Source organism: Acomys russatus, chromosome 5 (assembly GCF_903995435.1).
Source record: "Acomys russatus chromosome 5, mAcoRus1.1, whole genome shotgun sequence".
Taxonomy (NCBI): Eukaryota; Metazoa; Chordata; class Mammalia; order Rodentia; family Muridae; genus Acomys; species Acomys russatus.
The window spans coordinates 61,466,617-61,478,705 of NC_067141.1; the positions used below are offsets into that span (position 1 = coordinate 61,466,617).

Sequence of the window (12,089 nt, forward strand, 5' to 3'; positions counted from 1 at the left end):
TTAAGGGGCGGGGGAGACCAGGGGAGCAATGGAAGATAGTGAGGAATGAGAGGCTATGGGGTACAACAAATGAAGGAAGGCCCTAGGAGGGGAGTTTCCCCCTCCCCTGAATTTGCACCCAGGTTCCAGGCCTCAGACTTGCCCAGCTTGGTCCCTTCAGCTCCTTCAGAATCTTGTGTGAAATGGACAGAACTTTGCAACTTCCCAGCTAGTCCCAGAACAGCGAGTGGCTTGTCTTCCACCTTGCCTCATTTTGTCAGGTGGTGTAAAGGCACCTTCCTTCAGGGTCCTCAGTTGATTTTTTCTCTTCTGTGCTACAAAGGGGGCTGGAATGCTAGATACTGGCAGGGGGCTGGAATGCTAGATACTGGCAGGGGGCTGTCCCCAGTCTGGAGAGGGAGGATGTGCAAATAAACCTCAAGGCAGAGGTAGTGAGGACCAGGATGGCACGTGCAGTCAGGTCACCCTGACCCCGGCTCCAGAGGCCTGGGTCCACCCCTGGCTGCTCATGTCTAAGATGTCCCCCCAGTGGCCCTGCCCCACCCTACCTGGGCCCAAAACATTCCCTGGCATGAATCAACAGGAAAGAATGCTCCCAGCCCCAGGTCAGTGGCAGAGAGAGAAACCTAGCTCCTCCCCCAGGGACAATGAGGCAGCTGTGGACCAGGATACCAGGTATGCATGGGCCTCCACCCCTCTGCCCAGCCACCTCTAATGCTGAGCCAGGAGCAACATGGAGGGCTCCGCCTGCTGCCAGTCACCCACCAGGCCTGGCTGCCCAGAGCTAAAAATACCCTGAAGCCCAATGAATGAATTGATACTTTCCGGAAGTTCTTACCTGGCAAGATGTCATGCAGAGGGGTGATGGGCAGTGGGTGAGGGTCTTCCGTGAAGAGTGAGGGTGTGGGCCTACGCTTAACTGTAGCGGGATTTTCCTCAGGAACTATACCCTCATTCTTAAGTGCTGTTTTGTAAGGGTGTAAAGAGAGAACTCAGTTCATCTCTGCTGCCTGTGATCGCACCAGAATGCTGAGATTTAACTGGGCCTTCAGCTTCCTCCTTCCTGCCTGGCTGGACTCCCAGGACCTCAGCCCAGGGTCAGCGACCCTTTGCTACACTCTTCGTGAGCAAGTCCGTTTCTGCCTTGCCTTTGCAGCTCTTTGGCCTTCCTGGTTAATGCTAATGCAGATCCTACTACAAGCCCTAGCATTCAGCAGGCGCTCAGTAATTACTCACAGATGGAATATGTGGACCTAGTGGTAGTGAGGGGTGTCACAGGTCCCCCCCAGACTGGTCGCAGGAAGACACAGGCAAGTTTACAGGCTAGCGGAGGAGATACGGACAGCCAGCCAGCCAGGAGCAGCTCCTGCCAGATCACTGTAGTGGCAGGGAGGTCGGGGAGCAGTTGTTCTGGACGGGTTCCATCTCACTCAGTCTCCTCAAATGCTCTGTGCACCATATTTTCACAGTTTTAATAACGTAATAAAACAAGGCATGTCTATAACGGAGTTTCTATATTTGGTTAGTTGAGGTGGAAGACCCCTGCCCTAGCTGTGGGTGGCACTGTCCCATGGACCGGGGCCCTGGACAGAATCAGAAGGAGAAAGTGAGTTATGCAGTGTCACACAACTTCCTGACTGTGACTGTCTGCTGCCGCCGCGCTTTCCCTGCCATGATGGGCTGCATCCCGAACTGTGCGTAGAACGCCTCCTTAAGCTGTTTTTGTTGCAGCAAAGAGAAAGTAACTACAAAACAAAAGAAATAAAGAAAGGGCAAAGCCTCTCAGCTTGTCGGAGCCAGCGGTCTCTCAGAGGCTTCGGTGCGTTGCACATGCCTGGGAATGTCACGTCCGGTGAGCCCTGTGGCTCCTGGAAGCCATCTGATCCAGCCCAGGCCTTTTCTCCAGTGCTTGTCTATCCCCTGTTCATCCCAGATCCCTCCTTGGCATCCCTGCTCCACTGACATCAAGTACCTCACCAGTGTGCTACAGCAACAAGCCTGGAAGGTGCTTTCCCTTCCTCCTTGCCGACCCGGACTTCATTATACCTCACACAGCCTGGCCTTCCGGAAGTGCTGTCAAGCCCTGCCTCTGTCTGTCTCCACGGGCTCCCTTATAGGGTTCCATGGTTGTCCTTCTTCCCACCTCTGCTCAGAGCTCCTCGACGTGGTCGTTTTCCCTGCTCCTCCCACCCTGGCTTAGCTCCAGTTCCAGCCCTGCCACAGCTTCTCACGCAAACGATCTCGAAGTTTAAAAAAAAAAAAAAAAAAAAAAAAAAAAAAGAGGCCTGGGGGTGGAAAAATCACAGACTGCAAGCAGACACAGTCTCTGCCCTCAAGGACATGCACCGCTGTGAGGAAGGTGGACTGTGATCGTGAATGAGGGAGCACAAACCAGCTGTGTGGACTTTTCCCTCAGTGAGAGGTGACTAGCAGGCTTTTAGGAACTGGGGAGGGGGGTCTTTTCTCAGCAGGTTGGGTTGCTACTGTGAAGAGAGAAAATTCAGCAAAGAGGGTGGATAGCCCAGGAGATAGTTCCTGGAGAGAGAGAGAAGGGGTAAGCTAGCTGTAAGAAAGAGAGGAAATTGTGGGCAAGGCAGAAGACGTTTGCTTTGACACGTCTTCCTTAGGGACTCTCTGCTGCCAAGGAAGGTTTGGGGCTAGACAGGCTTACCCCAACATCCACAGGGACCCAGGGTGTGATTCAGAGGGGACTCATTCTACACATATGCCTAAGAGTCTACAAGCTATAATATAGTCACACTCGTCGCTAAATAAGCCGTGGTGGCCAGGTGTGGTGGCACTTGGGAGACAAAGGCAGGAGGATCTCTAAATTCAAGGACAGCCTGGTCTACATAGTGAGTTCCAGGACAGCAAGAGCTACACAGAGAAACCCTGTCTCCAAAAAAACCAATAAACAAACAAACAAATAAAATGATCTGTCTTCCAGCCCTGATGTGCACACACATCCCTTTAGGTTGGAGTTCGGAACTTTCCAGTCCTTTCAGCTCTCAGTGGAGCATGTTTTTTTGGAACCTCTTCCTTTAGCCTCAGGGCCCATGTACCCAGGCCCCCTTCTATCCCGTCTCCATCCCCACCACAGGGGGCCTTCAGCTGTCATGCCGCTCTGAGCTGTGTAAGATCTCAGCACACAGCTGTCTTTGTGCCATGCCCAGTGCACGCCTCGGAGGAGGCAAGTCACTCAGCTTCAGCTTTGGGGGCTATGGAGGGCGAGAGAACTCCCCAAAGGAGGACAGTGAAGACATGTGACCTGGGTTTAAGCCCAAGATATTGAATAGAGAAGGCCAAAGAGTGAAGAGTGAGAGACAACACCAGGGACCCAGGGCACACAACAGGGACACAGGGACAGGAGCAGCCTCTACTGAGAGCTATGAGCCTCCTGCCCCAGAGCCAGGTGGTAGGGGTGTGTGTGTGTGTGTGTGTGTGTGTGTGTGTGTGTGTGTAACACAGCTTTCTGAGGAGGTGTGGAGGTGTGCGCTCAGGTTTTAGGAACCCAAATCTTTCTAAGCACTGACTGGAGCTAGGATCCATTCATAGCTGGGCCTGGGGATGGAGTGGAAGAAGTGTGAGGATTATTCTAAGCAGGGAACTGCTAAAGGCAAGATTCAGACACCCCACCTGCATGTCTGCCTCCATCCAGGATTCCCAGAGGAATGCGCTGACTTCCCATAGATGTTTAGACCTTCCTTTCTACTTGCTTTCAACCCCCTTTCCTGCATAGTCTCCCTCACAACCCTCCCCCCAGCTTCTCTTGTGTGACTCCTCCTTCCCTGGGGAGGGTCGAAGTCATCACCACCTTCACTGTCATCTCTCTGTCATTCATTCTTTCCTTGTCCTCTAGACCACTCTCCCCCCACCACCTTCCTCTCTCTCTTAGCCACAAGAACCCTCCTTAAACTTGTCTCCAAGACCTCTTCAGCTCCTTCAGAGACATCCCCCATCCCACCCTCTGATCCGGGGCCACCTGCAACCCTTTGGTTTCCTGTCTCAGCAGTTAAACATAGGCTCAGCACAACACAAGGGCATCCTTCGGTTCAGGTAAATTAAAGCCATGCATTCTGGGAAGATGAGACTGAACAAAGGCAGTGCCAGTGACCAGAAGCCCCTGAGGTCTCTTCACGAGTTCACCACGTCTGCACTGCCCTTTTTACCCACAAGTAATTGAGGCCCTTTTTCCTCACATGGCACCAGACACGTTAAATTAAAAGACATTTCTTAGGTCACAATATTTCCCTGGTCTTTCGTAGCAACAAGAATAGTGATAGTGCTGCTTCTTCCACTTTCTCTTGCCAGGTGAGATTACTGGGCCTTGGTGGGCTAGCCTGAGAACTTCAGTGGCTGTGTGATGGCTCTCCTCACTTAGGGTTTTATCTCATCACACCCCCTCTGGGGAAAATGATTGACAGAGGTTCCTGAAACACTATGGTGTTCCCTCTTAGCCCCGGGTCAACCATTTGTGAATTACGCTGGAGTTGACTGGAATTCTGAGGGAAATAAGAGTTTGGGAAGAGAGCTATTGAGTAAGGAGCACATAGATATATGCGGTTTTATTTTCTCCCGAATTGTGGATTGTCAACCACAAGAGAAAATTATATTATCTTTGTAAAGAACTGGTCTTTATCTTTCCAGTGAGAATGTAAGAAGAGTGTTTTAATTTTCAATTTTTAGTTTTGAGACAAGGTCTCTCTATGTATCCCTGGCTGTCTTGGGACTCACTCTGCAGACCAGGCTGGACTCCAACTCACAGAGATCCACCTGCTTCTGCCTCCTGAGTGCTGGGAGTAACAGCATGCATCACCATGCCCAGCATTACTTGAGGTTAGGACTAACAGATTCTGATATCTTTTTTAAAAATCAGCACATATTCTGCTCCCAGCAGGGAACAGATAGGAGGGAATTTTGCTGACTTGGCTTTCCAAGGGGTTGAACAGAGATCAAGGGAAATCCCTGCATCAAGCAAGAATCGTGCCAAGACATCCAATAGAGAGCCAGGAGAGTATGGGTCCATAGACATCAAAGGGCAACCAAGACTAAGTTAGATCTCAGCACAGAGGATGAAGGGATGGGAGACAGGCCCCATCAGAAGCCAGATCAAACCACTGGACATGTTCAGACAGGGCAGGGGGCACTCCTGGCACCAGACCCTGGTCCAACCATTCTGAGAGTGGTCCTAGACCAGCGGCAGCAGCAGTACCTGGGAAGGTGCTAGAGATGACAGTTACCAGGCCCCATATTAGACCCATTGAATCACAAATTCTGGCGATGGTACCTAATACTCAGTACCTAGAAAGCCCCCCCAGGTAATTCCGGTTCCTGTTGACACCGGGGAACCCCTTCTTTACCCACACTCTTAGGAAATGTTTGCTCTTAGAGAATCGAGAAGTTTGTGGATGCCATTTTCCTTGGCACCTCAGACTTGGCTGGTGAATTTTGCCCACTCCAGATCTTTGGATTCCTGTAGGACTCCTTCATGGATGGTGGTCTGAGTCTCTGGAGACCTCAGGTGTGTTCATCCAGGGTTAGTCTCAAATGTATCTGTGGTAGTTTGAAAGAAAACAGCCCTATATGCTCATAGGGAGTGGCTCCATTGGGAGATGTGGCCTTGCTGCAGTAGATGTGGCCTTGTTGGAGGAAGTGTGTCACTGGGGGGTGGGCTTTGAGGTCTCGGAAACTCAAGGCAGGCTAAGTGTGATTCATTCTCTTCCCACTGCCTGTGGATCCAGATGTAGAATTCTCCACTCTTTCTCGAGCACCATTTCTACCTGTGTGCTGCCATGCTTCCTGCCATGATGATAATGGGCTAAACCTCTGAACTGTAAGCTAGCCAAATGAAATGTTTTCCTTTATAAGAGTTGCCGTGGCCATGGTGTCTCTTCATGGCAATAAACAGTGCCTCTTTAAGACAGCATCTGAATCTCTTCCTGATTAATGGGGGAACAATGTATACAGGACATTTTAAGAGTTCTTCTTCTTCTTCTTCTTCTTCTTTTTTCTTCTTTCTTCTTCCTCTTCTTCTTCTTCTTCTTCTTCTTCTTTCTTTCTTCTTCTTCTTCTTCTTCTTCTTCTTCTTCTTCTTCTTCTTCTTCCTCTTCTTCTCTTCTTTTTTGTTTGTTTTTCTAGACAGGGTTTTTCTGTGTAGCCTTGGCTGTCCTGGAATCACTTTGTAGACCAGGTTTCTCTCAAACTCACAGTGATCCACCTGCCTCTGCTTCCTGAGTGCTGGGATTAAAGGCGTGTGCTACCATGCCTGGCCATTTTAAGAATTCTTACAGGAGCCAGATGCCTTTCATCCCAGCACTCGGGAGGCAGAGGCAGGAGGATCTCTGTGAGTTCGAGGCCAGCCTGGTCTACAAAGGGAGTCCAGGACAGCCAAGGCTACACAGAAAAACCCTGTCTCAAAAAGCCAAAAAAAAAAAAAAAAAAGGGGGGGGGGGGGGCGGGGGGAGTTTCCTACAAGTACTTCTGTGACTCCAAGGATTCAATCCTGTTGTGAAACATTTGTGTATGTGAGTATTCCTTATTACTGTCCCCAGCATGTTCCCAATTCTCCTGGGCCAAGAGTGGTAGGAGACCAGGCCAACATATAGGTTGTGGCAGAGTCTTCCTTTGAGATAGAGCATTCAGCCTTTTTTTCAACACCATAAGAACCCGTGACATTGAAACACCAGCCTCTATAAAATCTGAGATCTCCCAGAGGCCAGGTGGCCAACAGGTATCCCCGAAGCCTGCAGAAGAACGAAGAGCTCATCATTAATGTTCTCCTCCCCTTGGGGTTGGTCCTGGCCTTTATAACTTAAAGTTGACTCTTGCATCTTAGGCTCTGACTATCCCAGATACCCCAGTGGCCAAAGAAGAGTTAAATCCCTGTAGGGTTGTTAATGTCTCCACAGAAGAAAACTGCCCAGAAGGGAGCAGGAAAGCTCTGTTTCCTAGCCGCTTGCCTAAAACCGCTTTTCTTAGGACGCCTTGACCTCTGCACGTTTGACTGAAGCATCCAGAGGAAATGCAGAGAACCTGAGCCTCCTTTTAGCCTTGAGTGCTAGTAAACAAGGCGGGGAAAGGAATTGCACCCACATAGCAGCGGCAATGTGCTTCTGAGGGCAAGCAATTTCCTCTCTTCATTACCAATTAATGGGCATAGCTCCTGCCCACCAGGGCTCTTTGCGTTACTGTCACTGTGGTAAGGTGGAGTGATGGGAACTTGGTGCAACGCCTTGTGCCTGTGGCAAGCATCAGTAAATCAAAGCTAAGAGCTGAATGCGTCTCATTCAAGACAGGGTGTTGTCCTGTACTAACTAACTCCTGGGCATAGATCCATCATCTCTGCAAAGAGAACACTTTTCTAGGCACCACAGGAACACAAAGAGGCAAAGACCCAGCTCCTGCCCTCACTGTGAGATGCCTGAGTCATGAATTGTATATCGTGGCACAATAAGTATGAATCCCAGCCGCCTGTGAGGTCATCTGTTCACTCAACAGAGATGTATTGAGCACTTTACTGTTCGTGTCGTAACTTAGGGACTCAAACAAAAGAAAACCAAACCCATGTTTCCAAGGTTTCTCTCTGGTGGAGCCGTGAGTGGCGAGGGCCACACTTCCCAGGTTCTTGCCTCTGCCATTCAGATGGCACCTCCAGCTCTCTTCCCTGCCCTGGTCAGATGACCCCTCAGTTTACATTGAGGAGTTTGCTGGGGGTCATCACCTTGTACCCCTCAGCAGGCCGTGAACACTGATTAAGTGCTCTGTCTTCCACCCTGGCTTTGCCCCGTCATCTTCCCAAGAGGCTTCTTGGAAAAATCTTGGAGAGTCTAGCAGCTACTAAAGAGTGCAGAGGACCAGGCAGAGGGTCTTGCTGGTGATGCTCCTCCCCAGGAGCATCCTAATGCCACCTCTTCAGGCACAGCGTGGTGCTTCCTTCCTCGCAAGTGAGGAAGATGCTTGCCCATCGGACTGCCACACCTGCACTGACCCATGGTTTTCACAAAGGCATGGTGTTGATTACCGCAGCTTAGGCTTGCACTTTGCGTAGGACAGTGTGAGCCTTTCAAAGGGGTTCTCTTTCCAAACTGCCTGCCTTATTGCAGTTCCTTTGTATTTTCATACGTTTGTATTTTCATACCTGTTTCAGAATCAACTTGTGAATTTCTATTGAAAGGGGCTGATGGAATTTTACTTGATATTGCACTGAATTTAGAGATCCACTTTAGGAGAGACAACATTTTAAAAGAATTGGGCCTTCTGATGCGGGGTGCTCCATTTATTTTGGTCTCCTCTGAATCGGCACCAGTCAGCAGGCGTCTCTGGTATTTGTTCTTTGACACTTTACTTTGCAGAGAGAAACGCTCCAGAGAACATCTCATGGTGCTCCAGCTGAGCCTGCTGACTGGTGCCGATTCAGTGGAGTTTTATTGTTTTTGCTGGATCACTCCGCTGCTACTGATTCGTGCTGCTGTTTGGTGTTCGCTATTTGACAGGACTGCAGGTATCCTAACAACAAAGAGTGGAATCGTCCCAAGCAACTACTTCTAGAAAAGTCTAAATCCTCTGCCTCTATTAACCTGCATTCTCTCCTACCTCAGGTCAGTTGGTTGGAAGGGAGGTAGAAGCGCTTAAGGACCCTAAATAAAGTAGGTCTTTAAAAAACCCAAGCCTACATCGATGTTAACATAATGTGCCCTTTATATCCCTGCCTGCTAAAGTGATTATATGGCTGCATTTGCAGTGAGTTTCTTGTAGTCAGGTTATAGGAGGGTCATGTTTTAAATGTATTCTGCACCTTAATTGGTATTTACGTTTATATTTGGTGAAATCACTGGCATATCAGTACGCAAGTCTTCCATTTCATTTCGCTCCCCCCTCTGTTTCTCTTTCTATGAGTGTGTTTGTATATCTGTGTGTGTACATGTGTGAAGGAGATGTACCCTTGTCTTTCTCTATTTTCTTTTCTTTTGCCTTTTTGTGAGTTACTTCAACATTATTCAGAATTCCATTATGATTAACTTGCGACTTTTTTGTGGACATCTATTTGTATAGTCTTAAAAAGATTTCCTTTAAGCATTATATGTTCCCATTTATCTCAGTCAACTGGTATTATCACTAGAAATCTTTTACATCTGTTGCCCCTCCTCATATTACATATATATATATATATATATATTTTTTTTTTTTTTTTTTTTTGAGACAGTGTTTTTCTGTGTAACACTCCTGGCTGTTCTGGAACTCTCTTTGGTGACCAGGTTGGCCTTGAACTCACATAGATCTGCCTGCCTCTGCCTTCTGAGTGCTGGGAAAAGGCATGTGCCACTACACCTGGCCGCCATATATAATATATTTTAAAATCAGACTGTGGGCATCTGAGGTTCACAGAGACAGAACCAGAACAAGAATTAGCTGGACGGGCACCAGGCGACTCTTGTGCCTCATGGATGAAAATCAACTAGACATGGGCAAAGGAGATCCTAAAAAGCTGAGAGGGAAAATGTCTTCATATGTATTCTTTGTGCAAACCTGCTGGAAGGAGCACAAGAAGAAGCACCTGAATGCTTCTGTCAACTTCTCAGAGTTCTCCAAAAAGTGCTCAGAGAGGAGGAAGACCATGTCTGCCAAAGAAAAGGGCAAAGTTGAAGATATGGCAAAGGCTGACAAGGCTCGTTATGAAAGAAAAATGAAAACCTACACCCTTCCCCAAAAAGGGAGACAAAAGAAGTTCAAGGACCCCAGTGCCCCAAAAGGCCTCCTTCGGCCTTTTTGTTTTGTTCTGAGTACCGCCCCAAAATCAAGAAAGACCTCTCTGGCTGGTCCATTGGTGACATTGCGAAGAAGCTAGGAGAGATGTGGAGCAGCCCTGCTGCGGATGACAAGCAGCTCTGTGAGAAGAAGCTAGGAGAGATGTGGAGCAGCCCTGCTGCGGATGACAAGCAGCTCTGTGAGAAGAAGGCTGCGGGGCTGAAGGAGAAGTACGAAGCTAAAGGAAAACCCGCTGCAGTGGAAAGGGAGTGGTCAAGCCTGAAAGGAGCAAGAAAAAGAAGAGGAAGATGAGGAGGAGGATGAAGAGGGTGAGTAGGAGAAAGAGGATGATGATGAAGAAGATGATGAATAAGTTGATTCTAGTGCATTTTCTTTTTGTCTATAAAGCATTTACCCCCACACCATACAGAACTCACTCCTAAAGAAAAAAAATTGAAACATAAGACTGTGTGAGTTTTGTTTTTAAACTGTACAGTGTCTTTATTTTGGACAGTTAACACGTTACCAAACGTGTCTTTAGCTAGTCTTTAGCTGGTGGCATTTTCAATGGCCACTAACCTCGCATGACATTGTAAGTTGACATAAAAATGTAAAGCAGGTTCTAGTTGGTGCACAGCACAAATTAGTTATGTGTGGGGGTGGTAGGTTTTTTTGTTTTGTTTTTATTTTTTCATCTTCAGGTGTCTGTGATGTAGTTTATACAAAGATAATTGTTGTCCCGTTAACTGAATACCACTCTGTAATTGAAAAAAGTTGTGGCTGTTTTGTTGATATTCTGAATGCTTCTAAGTAAATACAATTTTTATTAGAAAAAAAGTGCAATCAGACTGTGTATAATATATTTTGCATCTGACCCTCAAACATAAATTTGAAAACTCAAGAACTAAAGGAAAATGAGTGTTTACCCATCTTGTCATTTTTGTTTTTCTTTGTTCTTTCCCAGCGTTTAAAGTTCCTTCTCCTTATCTTCTTTTTAAAGATTTATTTATTTATTATTATGTACACAGCGCTCTGCCTGCATGTACACCTGCAGGCCAGAAGAGGGCATCATATCACATCGTAGATGGCTGTGAGCCACCATGTGGTTGCTGGGAATTGAACTCAGGACCTCTGGAAGAACAGCCAGTGCTCTTAACCTCTAACCCATCTCTCCAGCCTATCTTTTTCTTTCTGTATGAAAAACTTCTGTTTGCTGTTCTTTTAGGGGAGATGTCCTGGCCATAAATTTACATTTTTCCTTTCACCTGACAATTAATCGTCGTCTTTGCCTTAAAATACTTTTTATTTAGGTAGGGAGCTGCAGAGATGTGCCAACAGATAAGAGCATTTGCTGCTCTTGTGGAGGTCTGGAGTTGGGTTCCCAGAACCCCTGTCTGGTAGATCCCAACAGCCAGTAACTCTGTGAGGTCCAGTGTCCTTTTCTGGCCTTCAAGGGCATCTGTACACACATGGCTAGTATTCACACAGACACATACACATAGATAAATAAGAATAAAAGACTTCGGGATGTAGAATTCTGGGTAGAGAGTTCCTTCCTTGACGATGGCGAGTCATTTGTTTCTGACCTGTCTATTCTGGAACTTGCTATTGTTCTAATTGTCACCTGTAGGGAAGGTATTTTATTTTTGCTGTTTTCACAGTTGCTTTGGTTTTCACAAGTTTGGCTGTGTTGTGTCTTGACACAGATTGGTTTGGGTTTGTTCATTTTCTTGACTTTGTAGGCATATACACATTGTAAAATCTGGGTTGGGGGGTTGGAGAGATGGCTCAGTGGTTAAGAACACTGACTGGCCAGGTGTGGTGGTACATGTCTTTAATCCCAGCACTCAGGAGGCAGAAACAGGTGGATTGCTGTGAATTGGAGGCCAGCCTGGTCTACAAAGTGAGTCCAGGACAGTCAAGGCTACACAGAGAAACGTTGTCTCAAAAAAAAAAAACCAAAAAAGCAAAAAAAGCACTGACTGTTCTCCTTGAGGTCCTGGGTTCAATTCCCAGCACCCAAATGGCAGCTCACAACTGCCTGTAACTCCAAGATCTGATGCCCTCACACAGACACACATGCAGGCAAAACACTAATGCACATAAAATAAAAATAAGTAAATTTTTTTTAAATCTGGGAAATTTTCAGCTACATTTTCCCTTTTCTTTTCTTCAGGTACCTTTTCAACCCCACCTTCTCTTTGCTTTGCCTCCAGGACTCCAGCGGGGTGGGTGATAATCCTGGTCATTATCAGTCTCTCTGTCAGGATTATGTAACCCCCTGTCCTTTCCTTGGTCCCCCAAGGTATTCTTGACCTTAACTTGCTGAGATTTAAACTTCCGTT

General features: G+C 47.4%; 1 pseudogene; it reads left to right on the forward strand.

Annotated features, from left to right (window-relative positions):
* The first annotated feature begins 9,460 nt into the window (after positions 1-9,460).
* Positions 9,461-10,117, forward strand: LOC127190094 (high mobility group protein B1-like; annotated as a pseudogene).
* The last annotated feature ends 1,972 nt before the right edge of the window (positions 10,118-12,089 follow it).